General features: G+C 48.3%; 1 protein-coding gene across 2 annotated transcripts in view; it reads left to right on the top strand.

The window, feature by feature from the left end:
- The window catches only part of sema6e (sema domain, transmembrane domain (TM), and cytoplasmic domain, (semaphorin) 6E), a 224375-nt gene that overhangs the window by 66804 nt on the left and 137405 nt on the right, over positions 1-20166 (top strand). The window lies entirely within an intron of this gene.

The raw sequence follows: 20166 nt of genomic DNA, 5'->3' as shown, positions 1-20166 counted from the left end.
GAAAAAAACCTCCCGACATGCCAGAAAACACGGTGATGAAACCGATTTAAAAGCCTCTGAAGAATTTCACCGCCTCACTGCTGCTGCGCTGGTGTGGGTGTAAGCTCACTCCATCGGCGCTCTTTAAAGGACACCATCTAGAGGTGCAGGGAGTTCACACCCGACATCTTCTTGGCCACGAGACTCGGCGGCGGTGCCAGGCGGCGGTGTGGCGAGCGGGGAAGGCCGGCGCTCTGGTGTTCGGAGGGGCGTCGGCTCTCTTATCGCCTCTTGCTGCTGATTTGTTGGAGCGGGTCGTTTTCAGAACATCCCAGTGTGCTTCTGTTGAGTTGGTGAAAAGCAGGATGTGCGGGGGAGATGGCCCGAAAGCACTTCTCGGTTAACACGGTGGCGAGCTGGGAGACGGTGAATTTACAGCCTGAGATTGGCGGACGCGGTTCGTGTTGCTGTACCCGCTGCCAGGGAAGCGATTGCCTGGCGAAGAGCAGCATCCGGGAGGTCAATAAACAGCAGCTCGGTTATTGTGCAGCAGATTGAAAAGGAAATTGTTTTGCCGTGTGGGTTGGGAGTTTGTGTTGTGAGTCTTGCGCCGGTCCTTCTGCTGCGGGGTTTCTCTTGGCGGCAAGTCTCAGCTGAGCTGTCGGGGGGAGGGGGGGGGTGGTCGGTCGGTCTGCAGGGCGGCGGAGCGGGCCCGGCCGGGGTCACCGAGAGCCCGGCGACCTCTCCACCTCTGCTTTTGTAATCTGTTTCCCCTCATCGGCGCCGTTAGAAACCCCCTCGCTCAGCCCCCCCCCCTCTCTCTCTCCTGCACGAGGTTTTGTGTTTCCTGTTTACACGCGGCTCGCCAGGGCCGAATAATGATCACTCAATGTGGAGAGGGATGAGACAGACCCTTTGTTTTGGTCAACCACTAAAGGCCTTCCAAGAACAGGAAGACGAGATCTCAACACACCGTCTTGCTCTCTGTGGTTTTTGGCCCCGTCTGACGCTCGTGTGTTGGCCACGAAACACGTGTGCGACGTTTGTTTGTCCTTGGAGTGAAATTCTTTTATCCTTCTATGCTCAGTTCATTTAACTACCTGCAGTTTTCACTGTGTTTTTATAGTCATCGTTTACAAGCCTGTCTGTGCTGTACTTTTCCTTTTGACACCGGAAAGACGGCCGATGGAAGCGGGCCCATCCTCGTGACCCAGACGTCAGTCAAGCCGACGGCCGCCAGCGAAACCAGGAGGTCCATTAGTGGACCAGCTTACGAGCGGAGCTGGACCTGCCTGATGAGTCCCGTGTGATCCGACGGTTTCCACGACTCCCCCCCCCCCCCCAAAAAAAGCACCACCCAGGCCCCCCCCGTGGCCCTCGCTGCAACTAAATCATTCCAGCACCATGTTGACACAGGACGCTCGCCCCCGCCGTTAAGCGCCGGCCCTCTGAAGGAGTCCGAAGGCACCGGGGCCCTGCTTTCATTTATGACTGTTGCTCTTGAGTCATGTTTGCTAAGGGCTCTGTGGGAGTTGACGGGGAGTGCTTTCGTTGTCATCCTGTATTTATGACCCGCTGCGTAGAGTCGCGCTTCGGCGGCGGTGACGTCGTGCGCCGTCCTGGAAAATGGACAGAGATTAGCCAGGTTTTGGGGAAATGGCCTCTTTAGCGGTGGTGAAATTAAAGAATTTCTCAAGCCACAATTCTTACACTGGATTTTTTTTTCAACACTTTTTTCCCCTCCCTCTTATCTCAATGCTCAGTTTCGCCGCATCCCATTGGACGTGAACCAGTTGGGGATGGTTTGATTTGCAACGGGAGTTTCGCTGCACAACTCTGAGCTTCTCCTACAATAGGTGAGAGGTTCACTTCCCTGCCTCACTTAACTCCGCTCCCTTGAGCTGTTGTGCGTCTCCAGATGCCGGCGAGAGCCTTGTCTCTTCTTTGTGTTTTAGCAGAGAGAAAAGAAAGACGAAGAGAGAAAAATTAGCGTTGTTGAACGCAGCCCTGGAAATTCATCAGTTAGCCGCAAAACGGTGTTAAATCTAATGCGGAGGGTTGTTCAGTGGGTGTTTTACAATAAAGGCAAACTCCTGAAACTTTAATAAGACTAGTCATCGTTTTTTACTCATTAAACTTCAATTTTAGAAACCATAAAGCAAAAAAAGTGGATTTTTGCTGAGGTAATATTGAGAGAAACATTTCAGTGTAGATGGTTTATTTGCCAACACAATGGGTCAGGGTGAGTCTCGCACAGAGAAAATGTTCAGGACCTGGTAAACAGGTCTTGTACGCAAGTCAAATACTGTTGAAAGAGTCAGGGTCAGCAGAATGGTATGAGGAAGTCTTCCACAGCACAAGACCTGTAGGAAGACCTGTAGGAAGCTCAGACTTAGATGCTGAGAGCCCTTCATATATGTGTGTGTGTATATACACTGCTCAAAAAAATAAAGGGAACACATAAGCAATGCAATGTAGCTCCAAGTCAATCACACTTTTGAGATATCAACCTGTCCAGTTAGGAAGCAACACTGATTTGTGACTCAATTTCACCTGTTGGTAAATTGTCTAATTTCCACCAGGTGGAAATTAGACAATTTGCAAGACAACCCCTATAAAAGGAATGGATTTGCAGGTGGTGGCCACAGACCATTTGCCTGTCCTCGTCTTTTCTGGCCGATCTTTGGTTAGTTTTTAATTTTGCTAGTGCCCTCACCACTAGAGGTGGCATGAGGTGGTATCTGCAACCTACAGAAGTTGCTCAGGTAGTGCAGCTCATCCAGGATGGCACATCAATGCGTGCTGTGGCAAGAAGATTTGATGTGTCTCCCAGCACAGGGTCCAGAGCATGGAGGAGGTACCAGGAGACAGGCCAGTACACCAGGAGACGTGGAGGGGGCCGCAGGAGGACAACAACCCCGCAGCAGGACCGCTATCTGGTCCTTTGTGCAAGGAGGAACAGGAGGAGCACTGCCGGAGCCCTACAAAACGACCTTCAACAGGCCACTAATGTGCAGGTTTCTGCTCAAACAGTGAGAAACAGAATGCATGAGGATGGTATGAGGGCCCGACGTCCACAATTGGGGCCTGTGCTCACAGCCCAACACCGTGCAGCCCGATTGACCTTTGCCAGAGAACATCTTGGTTGGCAGATTCGCCATTGGCGCCCTGTGCTCTTCACAGATGAGAGCAGGTTCACACTGAACACATGTGACAGACGTGAGAGAGTCTGGAGACGCTGTGGAGAACGTTCTGCTGCCTGCAACATCCTCCAGCATGACCGGTTTGGCGGTGGGTCAGTGATGGTCTGGGGAGGCATATCCTTGGAGGGCCGCACAGACCTCTACGTGCTAGCCAGAGGTACCATGACTGCCATTAGGTACCGGGATGAGATCCTCAGACCCATTGTCAGACCATATGCTGGTGCAGTGGGCCCTGGGTTCCTGCTCGTCCTCATGTGGCCAGAGTGTGTCAGCAGTTCCTGTATGTCGAGGGCATTGATGCTATGGACTGGCCTGCACGTTCCCCAGACCTGAATCCAATCGAGCAGCTCTGGGACATCATGTCTCGTACCATCCGCCAACGCGATGTCGCACCACAGACTGTCCAGGAGTTGACCGATGCCCTGATCCAGGTCTGGGAGGAGATCCCTCAGGAGACCATCCGTCGTCTCATCAGGAGCATGCCCAGACGTTGTAGGGAGTGCATACAGGCACGTGGAGGCCACACACACTACTGAGCCTCATTTTGAATCGTCTTGAAGAATTTCCACAGAAGTTGGATCAGCCTATGTTCTCATTTTCCACTTTGATTTTGAGTATGATTCTGAATCCAGACCTTAATGGGCTAATGATTTTGATTTCCATTGATCATTCTTAGGTTATTTTGCTCTAAACACATTCCTCTGTCTAATAAATAAAGATTTTCAGCTGAAATATTTCATTCATCGAGGTCTATATTGTGTTTTTAGGTGTTCCCTTAATTTTTTTGAGCAGTATATATATATATATAATTAGGGGTGTAAGAAAACATCAATACACTCGAGTATTGCGATATTATCTTTTGTGATACTGCATCGATTCTCAAACCCACTAAATCGATTTTTAACTGCTTGCATGTAGAGGTCCGTGACATTTTGTGTTGTGCATGACCGCTAGATGGCAGTGTTGTAATCTATCTTCAGCCATTTGACTCTAACGCTCCAACCCAACACCGTAAACTGAGACAGGAAGTAGCGTAAGCACAAAGAACACAGGCCGATGAAATCGCAATATATTTATACTTTTTTCAGTATCGCAATATGTCGTGATACATTGCATTGTAACCCCTGTATCGTGATACATATCGTATCGCCAGATTCTCGACAATACACAGCCCTAATTTTTTATATATATATATATATATACAATTATTGTATACGATTATTGTAATGACAGGAGATGCACAGATATTCTTGCTGAAAATTATTTACTTAATCTTTGCACAATATACATCACATCCGAAAGCAACTCTTTTGTGTGTGTGTGTGTGTGTGTGTGTGTGTGTGTGTGTGTGTGTGTGTGTGTGTGTGTGTGTGTGTGTGTGTGTTTGGGGTCTCACACACTCCTCACTTGACAGCACATCGAGACATATACTCAGAGCCGTAAGGAATGCCGCTCTACAGGAAATGAATGGGGGAAAAGTGTGTGTTTGCGGGGGAATGTGTGGCCCCTGTCTGCCCACTTGTACTGCCTCTAAGAGTATTTCGCCATTTCTTCGAACAAACATTACAGCCTTTATGATGTCCGCTGAATATTCTGTTTATAAGGAGCGTCTAACGGGCTCAGGCGTCCGGGTGGTTGGCGGTTTCCGAACCCCGGCGGCATTGTGGATGTGTGCTGAGCAGTCACAACGCCCCTCCGATGTAAAATATCCTTTCATAATTCTTCTCTTGTAAAACAGCTTTTGTGAGCCACCAAGGTTGCTGCCAGACGATTTCTGTCGCTTAAGTCAAGTTGGCATACCGGGTTTTTTGGATAATGAGAGGCTTTTTCTGCCATTGTGTTGTTACGGGGAGTCCGCTGCCAAATGATCCAAGACAAACTGACCTTTACCTTGAACAGCTGACGTCATCCTCTTCATAACTGTCTTGCTGCAACAGGTAATTGGTATTTTGATAAAAAAAAAAGTAATAGTATTTCCCGTTTGGTGAAGCCCCGCAGGACCGGTGTTTGGATTGCTCATGTGTTGAAGCCTACTGGAGGGATTTTCAGACAATATGAATTTTCATCTCCTATCGAGGCGCTTTATTTACTGAAGAGCTCTGTGCACCCGGAAAACAGGCGAATGAAAGCTCCAGTCTGGTTGTCGGGGGTGGGGTGGGTGGGGGATGGGGTAGCGTTGACAAGGCAACAAGGGCTCATTATCTCTCCATCTATGCTGGCCCACGGTGCTCGGTTGATGGGCACCAGAGAAGAACGTGGAGGGGACGAGGTGAGGCTGCACCTTATGTTTCACAAAAGATGCCGGGTCGGAGGACGACACATCCATAGAAATGACATGTCTGGGCTGTAATCCAGGATTACCCGTCTGTTTTTTTTTCCTCCCCCCTTTCTGCCGCGGGTCTGCTTGTCACACGAGCTACACCAGACGAGATAACAGCGTCTCAGCCTCAGCCGCTGTTCGACTATGTTTGATTCCACCTGTTACAGCTTCTCTGTGCAGGAACAGCAGTCGGTCGCAGCCAGTTATTCACACCAAGCGCCTGCTGCCACCATCTCACCCCCCGCTGCCCGTGTTCTGGGCCTGAATTTCAGCGCAAGATTGTGGGTATTGCACATAATTGCATTGATTCCCGCAAGTCTGACACTTATAACGTGGGAAATTCCCGCACACATTAACAGCAGTGTACGATGTTCGGCCAACATTTGCACAGGTGTGTGAGACAGACTGGCTGGAAGTGGTGGACGGACAGACCAAATTGGGCTCGGGCACCACACTCTCCCTCTCTCTTCTAGGCTGTGAGCCCCCTCTGCTGTTGCGGCATCCCTTGCTGGCATATGCAGATTGTACAAACAGGTGTGGAACGACATGCACTTGAAGAATGGCAGCAAGATCAGTGTGTACAAAGCTTTGTTGCTGACCATCCTCCTGTACAGCTCCGAGTCACGGGTGACTTCCCACAACACCTGCGACTCCTCGAATGCTTCCATCAGAGCTGCCTCCGTTCCATCCTCGGCATCCACTGGAGCATCTTCGTCACCGATATCGAGGTCCTTGTGCAAGCGGAGGTCACCAGCATTGAGGCCGTGCTGTTGAGGACCCAACTATGTTAGGCAGGACATGTGTCCGGAATGGAAGAACACCACCTGCCAAGGATTGTTCTGTACGGTGAGCTGTCCTCTGGACACCACAACAGAGGGGTGGCCATGAAGAGGCTCAAAGACTGCCTGAAGTCTTCCCTCAACACCTGCTGCCACATCAGCCCCCATCACTAGCCTGCTCTGGCTGCTGACCGCGAGGACTGGCGATGCACCGTTCACCAGGCTGTCCCCTCCTTTGAAGACATTCTCAGAGCCACACTGCAAGACAAGAAGAGCCGGCAGGAACAGCGCAGCAGCACAGTCCCACAACCCCCAACCAGACCTTCATCTGCGGCCGCTGCGGCCAGACCTGCCGGTCCTGCATCAGACTCGTCAGCCACCAGCAAGCCTGCAGCAGATTTCAACAACGGCCTTCCTAGATCTATGTTCACAAAGTCAGGCCAAGAGGTGTATCCAGGCACCTGTGAATTGATTGTTCACGTCTTGACAAAGATCTGTTGGGGTCAAAATGTTGATAGAGTAAATGTAATCGGGAGCATTTAAGCAAGAGTGCGGACTCTTTTTTTCCCCTCTTGTTTTCATTTCCCTAGAATAGCAACTTCCATTTTTAACATTATGACTTTTGATTTGTCTCTCGGTGGCGATGACCTAATCTGGAGGACTTATTCCTCTAGTAATATTTACTAAGGGACGTCTTGTGTTTGCAGAAGCTTGAGGGAAAGTGGACTGCTCATGATTTGCATTATTTTGGTTGGGAGCGTAGAGGCAGTTTTTGATCACATTTACTTGGCTAATGTACTTGTATGGCTTGCTAATTGGGCATTGATGTTTTTATAACATGGGTCTTGTTCCCTGAAGAGGGTCTGTCCTTTGGGTATTTATCTGTAAACATATCTAAATATGTTGTGAGCAGAAGTTGATAAATTTGTTACTTAAAGAATCATTACAAAGTAACCCAGACATAACATGGGAATTATGAGGATTTAATTCATTTCAAGAACAATGCATCACACCCCGTCCACAACACACTGGTCAAACACAGGAGCACCTTCAGCAACAGACTAATCTCCCAAGGTGCTCCACAGAATGTCACAGGAGGTCCTTCCTGCCGGCAGCCATAAAACTGTATGACCCCCCCCCCATTCTGCCAAGGCACTGACCCCCGCGTTCTGGATGGACGCTGAAGCAACGGCATTAACCGTCATTCTTATATTTTTCATATTCAGTGCTGCATACTGCCCCTCATACTGTAATAATTCAATTTAAGGAAGTCCCATATATCCTCTACAGTACTGTACATTTATTTATTACCTGATTATGTGCAATATACATCTGTCAGATTGCTATTACATGCAGTATACAATAACTGAGCATGTGAGCATGCTGCTGCATCCTTTTTCTTAATGTTAATCTGCTATTTTATGAATATATACATATATATATGTGTGTGTGTGGATCAAGAGCATTGGTATAAATACATAAATAAATACATATATAATGTACATTATACATCTCTATTTTATTTTATAGGCACTGGGTACTTCAGTTTACTCAGATTGTTTTTATTTTGTATATTCCTGAAAGTTTTTTTGCTTTATAGTCTTTCTATTGTGTTTTGAAATTGTGTGCTTTAGGATTATGTGAGCTGCAATGATTTCCCTTGGGTTCAATAATGTGTGTGTGTGTGTGTGTGTGTGTGTGTGTGTGTGTGTGTGTGTGTGTGTGTGTGTGTGTGTGTGTGTGTGTGTGTGAATGTGTGATCTATATTATCTATCTAGTCAAGTATTTCAGCCATACACTTCAATACAGATGCTGTGTGTACTGTCAGTGTTTGGAGTCTTACTGAAGCTTTTCCCACAATCCAGTGTGCAAGCAATGATTTTACATTCTAATGAAGTGGTTCTTTTTTGTGTGTGTGTGTGTGTGTGTGTGTGTGTGTGTGTGTGTGTGTGTATTGGGTTTGCATAGAAGGATGCATATCTCAGCAGTTTTATTTTGAGAACTGAACCCTGCAGAAGTTTGTAATTAAAGTCCTTTAGGCTCTCACAAATGAGTCGAGACGTGGTACACTAATAACTACACAGTGATTCCAGGAATCCAAAATTTTATTCTGTACAAGTCAAGTTCAGCCCATTAACCACAGTAACGCGTCTCCCTGGACGTCCCGCTTCTTCCTGTTCAGCCCTCATCTGCGTCTCACAACTCCGATATCAACTCCATCTGTTCCGTCCTCTTCATGTGTCTCGTCACTCCGTCTTCCTGCTCGTTTTATTTTTGAACCACCCCACCCCGCCCCATCCCATCCCATCCCTCAGGCAAGTTTATTGAATAGCCCTTTAAACACAGTTGCAGTCTCACAAGGCTTTACGTACATTCACACAATGAAAAATAGGAAGCGGCGGTTGACAACAACAGACGACATCCTCTGACCTTCAGCCCTCACTTCCAGTGAGGAAAGTGGCATTTGTCATTTTGCTGACTTGTTGTAAATAAAGGTTTGTTGCTAACCAGCTTGCTTGGTATGTAAGGCACCTTTTGAATTCAAAGACGGAGTTAAAAATGAATGAGGTCCCACACGGTGCATGTTAGGGGCCTCGATAATTCTCTTCTAGTATCTCAGTCTTCCTTCAGCTTGAGTGAGTTTTCTTTAAAGACGAGTTTTTCTTGTTCTCAACCTGTAATTAAAAGGCAGTTCAGCAGCTGCCTGCTTCATATTCAGTTTTCAGACAAATTCACACAACGAAGCTGGCTAGAAAAACCAGCTGGGGCCTCGTTTATGAAACTGCAGAGGATGCGCATCAGAAGGTTGCATTAGGATGAAACACAAAGTACTTACGCACAAAACTATTCCGATTTATAATACCATGCACACACATGTCCTGCACTGATCTCCCTAAATATATATATATATATATAACTTTGTTAAACACTCAACAGTAGGGAAAGTGCTCAAGAAATAAGGAGCAAAATAATCCAGTGAGTCAAGTAAATGGTTTATACATATATATATATATATAGTATGATTTCCCGTTATTAATCACATTCAACTTGAAATGTGGTGCACCTGAGTGAGCTTCATGTCCCTCCCTTGTAATGCCCATACTTATAAATAGTCCATACCTATAGATAGTCAGTGAAAGTTCTGCTATCATAGTCACAGTTTGTGTGCGTACAGAAAGGTCAGATTCCATAGAGGAGTGATGTTCTGCCATCCAATTTCTATCCATCCACCCATTATCCAACCCGCTTATCCTGCTGTCAGGGTCACGGGGATGCTGGAGCCTATCCCAGCAGTCTCTGGGCGGCAGGCACGGAGACACCCTGGACAGACCGCGAGTTTGTTTTTTATAAATCTCAAAGTATGCTGAGAAAGTGGCGTACGCCTTCTTTTGTGTGTATGCAGTGTGTATAAATGAGGCCCCTGGTGTTTTGCTTGGGGGGCACTGAGCCACATTGTAGGACCAAGAAGAGGAAGTGCCATTGAGCAAGGGTTTAACTCCCTTGCTAAACGGCTTCCGTGCTGCAGCTATGCAGTACAGGCTGAGCTTACAGAATGGACTCCCATTCACCTTCACAGGACGTTGGCGTGCCGAATTCCCCCCCCCAACAACATTTAGCGGCTGACAAGGATAATGTTTCTTTTTATTTACTCTTTAAGGTTGTGTAAAGTGTGTTGTATTTGTCTTATTTAGCAGCTTTTTCAGCCTTTAAGTTATTTCTTTGACTGCCACATGAGGCGTATACGTTCGACATATTCCAATTTAGCTGTCAAAGTGACTGGAGAGTGGCCAAAGAGTACAGCCTCCTACAGACAGAGTGAGAACACACACACACACACACACACACACACACACACACACACACACACACTGTCTGTCACACAGTTGTTGGACCGGCAGTGTTTACAACAGAGAACGTGAACAAAGCGTGTGTGATGTCAGTGGACTTGGTGCGGGTGGAAGGAGACAAATGTTACATTGTATCAGCATCACGTGACAACACATGAAAGCGACTCCTGTCAGTCCGTCTGCCCCCCCCCTCCCCCCCGTCTCGCCATCTCGCAGAAACGCATTCATCCCCACAGAGACGCGTGTGTGTGTGTGTATGTGTGTGTGTGTGTGTATGTGTGTGTGTGTGTGTGTGTGTGTGTGTGTGTGTGTGTGTGTGTGTGTGTGTGTGTGTGTGTGTGTGTGTGTGTGTATGTGTGTGTATGTGTGTGTGTGTGTGTGTGTGTGTGTGTGTGTGTGTGTGTGTGTGTGTGTGTGTGTGTGTGTGTGTGTGTGTGTGTGAACTCCCAGTTCCAGCAGCTTTAGAGATGCTGCTGCTCTAGTACGGCTGTGTTGCAGTAAAATGTGGTCTTTAATAAAGACACTGGCTGGCAGATTGGGACTGTCAGCGCACGAGCCTCACAGCCTCGCCGGGTGATTTATGAGCGAGCCACGAGCCTGTTACATTACGGGACCCGATCCGGCTCGGTGTGGCTGATAAGAGGGGCCCACCTCTAGTGCAGCCGGTGCAGGTGCACACTCACACTCCCTGCAGGAGGAGTGAGACGGATCGGTGTGTGTTGCTTGTATGATGGCTGTTGTTGCTGCTCATTTATTAGATCACCACTTTTGTTCTTCGTTCTTCAGGTGTGTGTGTGTTCGTTCAAGAAAGAAGAGCTTGTTTTTTTTCTTTTTCTTTTTTTTTTTGTATCCGTGTTGATTTTCAAATTGAAAACATCCATTTGATGTGCACATAATATTATACCCCCCCCCCTTTTACCTCTATTTACCTGCTAGTAGAAGCCCTGCAGAAGAAGGAACACGTCGTCGTACTGCTGCAGGATTGACTCCATTTATTCATGAATAATTCTCACCTTAGCGATTCTAGTTAGCTCTGCCATGCTTCTGAGCCACACCGCAAAAAAACAACAAAAAACAACAAAAGCCGGGTTCACGCTCGTGACTTTCCCCCAAAGATTCTCAGGCCTGGTCCTCATTTACATAGTCATTAAGAGTTTTCAACACATGCGTAGTGTGAGACCAACTTTTAGTTTTGTCTTAACAGCCTCTGAGACTCTTAAAGGAGAATTTCACCAGTGGTTTTTGTGTCTATATGCGGTCAGTACTAATGAGTAAATGTGGTGGACTGAAGCAGTCAAGTCCTCATTGTGTACTGCATGACATTATACTGTATTATGTTATACTGTGTTATACTATAGTGTATTGACAGAGGACTCGGTGTTGACCTGCTCGTGGTCTTTCTGATGGCTAACAGCCAGTCAGCTCTCAGGAAGTGACATGCTGGTTAAAGCTGGAAGTCCTTTGCCCTCCCAAAAAACACTGCAGCTTAAAAAGCAATGGAAATGAAAAACAGAATTAAAAAAAAAACATCTTCCATGTGTTAAATGTGACATATTGTAGGACAGGAACACCAAGTCGCAGTCCTGTAGCGAGACGTGTTCTTGGACTAGAAACCCCGTCACATCACGTGGCGTGTCCCAGCTTTTAGCTGGGAACAAAACGACGCAGGTCTGCAGCGTTTGATCCTGTGCATGGATGTGGGAGAGGTCGTCTGTCTGTCGGGGGAGACGGGGGAAGGTGAGGGCAGCGAGGCGGGGGGTCAGAGTTCGTGCTGCCGCCGGAAAGCCAGCTGTCAGCTGGCAGTGGCGGGAGAGCTGGCCGGCCGGGGCTGCTCGGGGTCGGGTGCGGGTGGTGTAAGACGAGTCAGGGTCGATTTCAATTAGCACCACGTGTCATCACAGCAGTGGGCTGGAGAGAAGGGGGAGAAGTGAGGGATTGGTATGGGGGGGGGGCAGTAAAGATTTGGCTTGGAAAGGAGGTCGTCTCCTGGCATCGTGTCTACCGACCATATCTTCATAAGACTGAAACATGAGTGCTCACTTTGTCTTTGTTTTATTTCCGCCCTTGTTGCTTCGTTTGTAATCCAGCCTGAACGGAGCTGCTGCATGAAGATGGTTTATTATTCCTCCTCCTCCCGCCACAGAAGTGATCCCATTTACAATTTCTGCAGTTACATTCCTTGTAATGGGCGATTCGGTTTCGCCCATTTTTCTCCTAAGAGGGTCAACAGCAGCCTTTAACTTGGAGAAGAGGCAGGCAGACTGAAGACTGCCTCTGAGCCGGATGAGGGAGCCGAATAATTAATAGGTCTAATATCCAGCTTCATATGACAGCCCCAAGAACAGCTCATTCATGACAGCAAAGCTTCATGGACCCGCCACACCACACCGCTCCACCCCGTCCCCGCTGTAGAAAACACTGATGAAGAGCACTTTTCTCATGATTCATGTCATGAGACTGCAGCACCCAAGGAAAAAAAAACAGGCCTTTTGTTAAAGCTTCTCCTAATAAAGCACATTGTTGGCAGCACAGTCTCCATTACCCATGGCATCATTATGTCCAGAATGGGGAGATGGATCTGGGCGACAGGCGGCATTGTGGGATAATGGGCTGTCTTTGTCATTTGGAAGATCTGTTCCAGTTGTTCATCGTCTCTGAGATGAGAACGGACGGACGATTCTTTACTAAACATGCCGCTGCGTGGCAGGACCGCTCTGCTGCCCCCGGAGGAAGGTGTGAGCCGGCAAATGCAGGGAGCAGCTCGCCGCGGTCCACTGGCACAGAAGGAGAGAGGCTACAGGGATGCGCGCTGCCTGGTCGGTGGCTGTTTCCTCTTAAACGCGGGCCGAGCAGGACACGGGCGAGTGTCTGCACCAGCAAGCGCCGCACCGTCACGCCTAATTACCTGCACCCGGCGTGTATACCGACGCCTGATGGAAACCAGATAACCGGTCGTATCGAGGCGGGTATTTTAGTGGTCTAACTCACGCCGTCATCATAGACCAGATGATACTGAGCAATCATCAACAACCTCATATTTTAAAATGCTGTTGTACATTTGGTCTCAGTGCAGCTGGGTAGGTCATTTAAACAATAAAGGGACGAATAAAAGGCGACTCTTCTTCTTCACTGCGGTGGTGGAAGAGGCGCTCCGATGCGTTGGCCTACGTTGCTAAATCACTCAGGAGCTAATTCCTTACCAACTCAATACCCTACTTATATAAATACTAGTACAATAACAACTGGCTAATCTCTCAAATATCAGTTTCTTTTTTTTTGGTGGTGGGGGGGGGTTATATCCGGCCAATTACCATGCTCTTCCGAGCCGTCCCGGTCACTGCTCCACCCCCTCTGCCGATCCGGGGAGGGCTGCAGACTACCATATGCCTCCTCCGATACACGTGGAGTCACCGGCCTCTCCTTTTCACCTGACAGTGAGGAGTTTCACCAGGGGGATGTTGCATGTGGGAGGATCGCGCTATTCCCCCGTTCCCCCGAACAGGCGCCCCGACCGACCAGAGGAGGTGCTAGAGTGCAGCGACCAGGACTCATATCCACATCCGGCGTCCCACCCGCAGACACGGCTAATTGTGCCTGTAGGGACGCCCGACCAAGCCGGATCTAACGGGGGGATTCGAACCGACGATCCCCATGTTGGTAGGCAACGGAATAGACCGCCACGCCACCCGGACGCCCTAATTTTCAGTTTCTTATCCATCGATGCGCGTGTCGAGTCACTGATGTGTGTGCGTTTGATTGACAAGTTGGCGAAGGTGGTGCTGGGCGAGGAGGTCTGGTGTGTAGCATCGCAGATATCAACGGGGCGAAGCAACAACGCGAGGTGACGCGGGTGTTAAGGCGACGCGTGCAGTTTGAGTTTCGCGGTTGGTTATAAAATGTGTTGCAGACGCTCGCGTGCATCCTGTTTGGCGAGCGTGTCAGAAGCGTCACGCTATGAGTGTCGTGCGCCGTAGCCATACTGGCGCGATCGGAGACCTCGTACCGGCGTGTCCACCAACCCCCTGTCAAGAGCAAAACATGGCATAGCTTACTTCATTATTGCATGTGATAAGCAAATGTTAATGGTGCGTGACCGCAGTGCAACCTAGACAGCGGCATGCGCGCTGCCGCGTGCAGCCGTGCATGCAGAAGTCAACAAAAACTCAGATTACCATGAACCTCGTTTCAGAAAGAGATGTTTTGCGGTTTTGTTTTTCTCCCCCCCCCCCCCAACTCAAGTGCGAGTGTGCCGTGGCTTTGATGTGGTTTATTAGCTGGGAGGAACGCTGAGAGATTAAACGGAGCTCCATCTCCGCGCACCTCGGCTCCTCTTAACAGCGGCCCCCGCAGAAAAACACTATCATATATCAGACATTACACCGGGTCTGGAGACTGAGCTTCACCGTGTCATGTTATCCAGACAGAAACAGCTAATGAGGCACAGCCACACAAATTAGAGGAGGAAGTGCTCTCGGACGAGGATGGCAAAACAACATCCAGGGGTCATTGGCGGCACGGTGGCGGCAGTGGTTAGCGCTGTCGCCTCACAGCAAGAAGGTCCCGGGTTCGAACCCCGGGGTTTGTCCGCCCCTGGGGGTCATCTCAGGTCGTCCTGTGTGTGGAGTGTGCATGTTCTCCCCGTGTCTGCGGTGGGTGTGTTCCGGGTTCCCCCGCCATCAAAAAAGACATGCCTGTTAGGGTAAGTACTCCTGTCTGTGCCCCTGACTGAGGCATGGCAAGATGAAGGAGGTGGTCCCCAGGTGCTGCACGGCGGCTGTCCACTGCTCCTAGCTACACAGCTAGGATGGCTTAAATGCAGAGAGGAATTTCCCTACAGGGATCATTAACGTATTATATATGAAGTATATATTAAAGTGCACATCACACCAAGTCTGGAGATTGGGCTTTATCGTGTCCCGTTGTCCCGACAGCAACAGCTAATGAGGCACAGCCACACCAGCTAGAGCAGGAACCGCCCTCAGATGAGGATGGCAAAACAACATCCAGGGGTCGTCGTCACCAAACATCGTGGTAAAACGGGAGGCCAGTTCTCCTTGGTCAATTTTAGATTAATTTCCTCATCATTACTCTGCTTTTAGATGTGTGACACTCGTTCTCAGCTCTTGGCATTCATTGAAGAAGGGAAACAGACATTCTCAAGCTCCAAAACTTGATAAACCTTTCTGTGTTGTTGCCCCCCCCCCCCCCCCCATTCAACCTCAGTGAACATTTTAACAATGCCAGGCTCCCCTGCTTTAGTAGTTGTCAAGCCCCTGACTTCATTACATCGTCGGCCCTAAAAGACTGCAATTAATCGAATTAGTAATCAATCAGCCGTTGGCCCCCTGCCTCTCCTGTGCTAATGGAGGATATGACAGGCCCAGACCTTGCATTATTAATACCTCCATTCTGGGAGCAGAGCCCCCACCCCAGTGCCAGTGGCCAGGGCCCATTGATCACCACCACAGCCTGCCTAGCAGTGCAAAGCCTACTGGGAAATATCCAAGGGTGGAGAAATGATGTGCGAGACGGAGGAGGAGGGGAGTCGAGGAGGGCAGCAGGAGGTGTTGAAAATTCAGTTTGGGAGACATGAGGGTGATTCTGCACAGCAAACCCACCTGAGGGAGTTTGACAGGAGGCAGAAATCTGGAAATGAGATGTTGAGTTGGGGGCGTAGGAGCGCTGTGGGAAGCCAGAGGAGGTCGATGAGGGATTGCAAGTGGTGTTAATAGGAACGCTGTACTCTGAAAAGCTTGTTTGGTTAATGGGGCTTGCCTCAAAACTATTATGGCAGGACAGGGGGGAGGTGCAGAAGAGGACTCTCTATGGGACTATTTCCAGTAAATGAGATTAGAAATTATAGGATGCCACTTAAACTGGAGCACAATAATAGCTGTGTGGCGATGAAACAATCACAGCTACATTATCCCTCATCTCCTTGGCTCTGTACGAGCAGCCAGCCTAATAGCCCCAGCGATTGTGGTAACGGCCCCACCATCTGATCTTCATGGAAAAATTGATATTGCGAGCTGCTGCGAGCAGAGCAAAGGGAGGAGAAACTATCAGAACAACAGAAGCTCTTTGCTCCTGGCTGGATATTGACCTCTTCATCTGATAAACACAGACAAGCATTGTGTGCCTCTTAACTGGATCTGCTGACCCCAATTTGTCCACAGCCAGGGGCTCCTAATGATGTTAGCTGTCCGCTTTACTTGTTGTTTCTGAAAACATGTCATCAAGACCTTTACTCATGCTGCCCGTGACTGAGGGCTTCCGTCCGTGGCCTGCCCGTCATGCAAACTCCAACATGCAATCCCTTAGTCGTCCTTTAAATCCAGTCTTTTCCGGGTGGCATCACTTGCTTTACTTGGCTAGGTGATTTCCCATGAGTGAGACCCGGTGACATTTGGGAAGGTCGTCGTCACAACACTTCAACCAACCGGCCCACCGCCTTCAGATTGAGCACCCCCACCCCCATCCCTCTCACCCTCTCCTCCGCCACACAGGTCAAGTCACCACCAGCTACCGTGCCAAGGCGCCCTCAGCGGGCTAATTAAACATGCCGAGATCCGGGTGGTTACGTGTTTACGGGCCTTCACTGGCTTGGCGAGACCGCTGTGGGAGTCAGAGGCCCTGTTTAGCTAGCAGCAGCTGCAGCCTCTTTTTCAGAAGGGACCGGGAGTAAACAATCCAGCTCATCTGCTGTGCTGCGTTAGTGAGTCAGCGAGGAGGACAGAGTTGATCCGTGGCTGAGATGTGAGGAATCACTCTGCGGTTACAAGCCCCCTGAGCCCCACTCCCACCCCCCCACCCCGTTCACTGCTTTGTGTGTGTGTGTGTGATAAGGTGAGTCAGTGGAAGAAGTGTACGTGTGTGTGTGTATATGTGTGTGTGTAGTTGAGGTGAGCCTTGTGGCAGAAAATCCATTGACCGCTGGCAATTAGTCACCAGCAGTCTTTAAAGCCAGCCTTTGGGCATGCTGGAAACATGCTGACCTTGCATGAATTGATTGCCGGGAAGTTCATCTGTCATGCATTCTCATCAGGGCGCAGGCGGTTTTTCTTTAGGCAGGGCTGTTAAAGGATGACAATACAGATGGCGAGAGAGGCTGGTGACGGGGTGGCAGGGGCTTAAGCCCCACATGTGGGATGTAAATGAGCTTGTCTGTACAGTTGTTTGTCTCAGGAGCAGATGGGAATAAAGGTGGTTTTAAAGTTATGCTGAGTCCAAAAATGGACTGTTTAAAAAGTTCCACACGCATACAAAACTAAACAAAACATTTGATTAAGGCTCTTCTCTTGTTTTGTTGTAGCTTTCCAACAAGTAGACGTCCTGTTAATCCGCCGAACAGTTCTTCTGTCTAGCTGGTTATGAAAGCAGTCTTGGGCTGATGACTCCTCTGTTTTAAGCGTAGGCTTGTTGAGCCCCTCGGTGCGTTGGGTGCACATCAGAGCTGCTGACATGCAGCATGCAGAGAGTGTGGGTGGAGGTCTGCGCCTCCCTGCTGAGAGACCCCAACTCCCCCTGCTTGTGTAACTAATATGCACGTAACTCCAGCATATAGTGGTGTATGGTAGACTTCAACTGGGTTTATTGCTCACGGTAACTGCAGAAAGGCGGTGTGGACATATATTCAGAACGTGCGGTTAACTTCTTCTTCACACCTTTAGTGCCTTCACTCCAACACTATGACCCCGTTTACACTTGGTTTTAAAATGTGTTCTTTGTGATCGGATCACAAGTGGACAGCACTAAGTACAAGTGTAAACGACCACTAAAACGTTTTGTGAACCGGTTACTCAAACCACTTTCCGAGGTGGTCTGGGACGCATCTGACCACATATCTTTTGTAGTGTAAACGCTAATGCGTCCTGATGTGTCCCCGACAAGATGAAGACAGTGACGGAATCTTCTTCTTCGGAGTAACGGAATCTGATCACAGGTCGTCAGCAGGACGCATTTGGAGACGCATGATAGAAACAGGTGTAAACGGCGATGTGTCTCGCTGTCCACTTGTGATCCGATTGCCCAAAACGCATTTTAAAACCAAGTGTAAACAGGGTATATCTCTCAAACAAAGTATACAATAATAAAAATACTCATGATGAACAAAGTAAAGACATTTCCTCTAATGCACAGAGTGCACATACAAAAGAGTCTGACATGTAAAGATCTACTATATATATATATATATATATATATATATATATATATATATACACTCACTGGCCACTTTATTAGGTACAGCTTGCTAGTACCGGGTTGGACCCCCTTTTGCCTTCAGAACTGCCTTACTCCTTCGTGGCATAGATTCAACAAGGTACTGGAAGCATTCCTCAGAGAGTTTGGTCCATATTGACATGATAGCATCACGCAGTTGCTGCAGATTTGTCGGCTGCACATCCATGATGCGAATCTCCCGGTCCACCACATCCCAAAGGTGCTCTATTGGATTGAGATCTGGTGACTGGAGGCCATTTGAGTACAGTGAACTCATTGTCATGTTCAAGAAACCAGTCTGAGATGATTCGAGCTTTATGACATGGCGCGTTATCCTGCTGGAAGTAGCCATCAGAAGATGGGAACACTGTGGTCATAAAGGGATGGACATGGTCAGCAACAATACTCAGGTAGGCTGTGGCGTTGACACGATGCTCAATTGGTACTAAGGGGCCCAAAGTGTGCCAAGAAAATATCCCCCACACCATTACACCACCACCACCAGCCTGAACCGTTGATACAAGGCAGGATGGATCCATGCTTTCATGTTGTTGACGCCAAATTCTGACCCTACCATCCGAATGTCGCAGCAGAAATCGAGACTCATCAGACCAGGCAACGTTTTTCCAATCTTCTATTGTCCAATTTTGGTGAGCCTGTGCGAATTGTCGCCTCAGTTTCCTGTTCTTAGCTGACAGGAGTGGCACCCGGTGTGGTCTTCTGCTGCTGTAGCCCATCTGCCTCAAGGTTCGACGTGTTGTGCGTTCAGAGATGCTCTTCTGCATACCTCGGTTGTAATGAGTGGTTATTTGAGTTACTGTTGCCTTTCTATCAGCTCGAACCAGTCTGGCCATTCTCCTCTGACCTCTGGCATCAACAAGGCATTTTCGCCCACAGAACTGCCGCTCACTGGATATTTTCTCTTTTTCGGACCATTCTCTGTAAACCCTAGAGATGGTTGTGTGTGAAAATCCCAGTAGATCAGCAGTTTCTGAAATACTCAGACCAGCCCGTCTGGCACCAACAACCATGCCACGTTCAAAGTCACTTAAATCACCTTTCTTCCCCATTCTGATGCTCGGTTTGAACTGCAGCAGATCGTCTTGACCATGTCTACATGCCTAAATGCATTGAGTTGCTGCCATGTGATTGGCTGATTAGAAATTTGCGTTAACGAGCAGTTGGACAGGTGTGCCTAATAAAGTGGCCGGTGAGTGTATATATTCTTGAAAATTTCAGTAAACGTACTCAAGCGAGGAGAGATAGACACTTATCTGATGGAAGAGTTTTTGGTTCATGGCCCCCAGGCAGAGTGCAACTTCTGTTTTGGCCCTGAGTATTTTATCTTTTCTAATTTCAGGAAAAACATGGTGACTTTGTTAAAGCAAAGGTCTGGTGTAAAGTTCTTCTCCAGGCCAGTAGGGAAGTAGAGGCAGTAGAATCCTTTAGTTTTCAGTGACAGGTAGACTTGTCACTGAAAATCCGTCATCCACAACTTCAAATATCACTAATCCAAATATCACTACTTCTAATATCACTCCTTCAAATGTCACTACTTCAGCATTGCAGGTGAACGTCCACACCAAAGCTTCAGATAGTTTTGAGTATAATTCAGGACAGGACCAGAACATCTGAGTCAGGTCTGCTGTGTCATGGTGACTCCTATTGCAAATACTATCACATGTACTATCACACGTACTATCACATGTACTTTCACATGTACTATCACACATACTATCACGTGTACTATCACACGTACTATCACACATACTATCACATGTACTGTCACATAAAATATCACACGTACTATCACATAC

This window comes from Lampris incognitus, chromosome 9 (assembly GCF_029633865.1).
Source record: "Lampris incognitus isolate fLamInc1 chromosome 9, fLamInc1.hap2, whole genome shotgun sequence".
In the NCBI taxonomy this organism is placed as follows: domain Eukaryota; kingdom Metazoa; phylum Chordata; class Actinopteri; order Lampriformes; family Lampridae; genus Lampris; species Lampris incognitus.
Note: the sequence above shows the minus strand (reverse complement) of the source record. Positions and strands in the feature narration are given on the sequence as shown.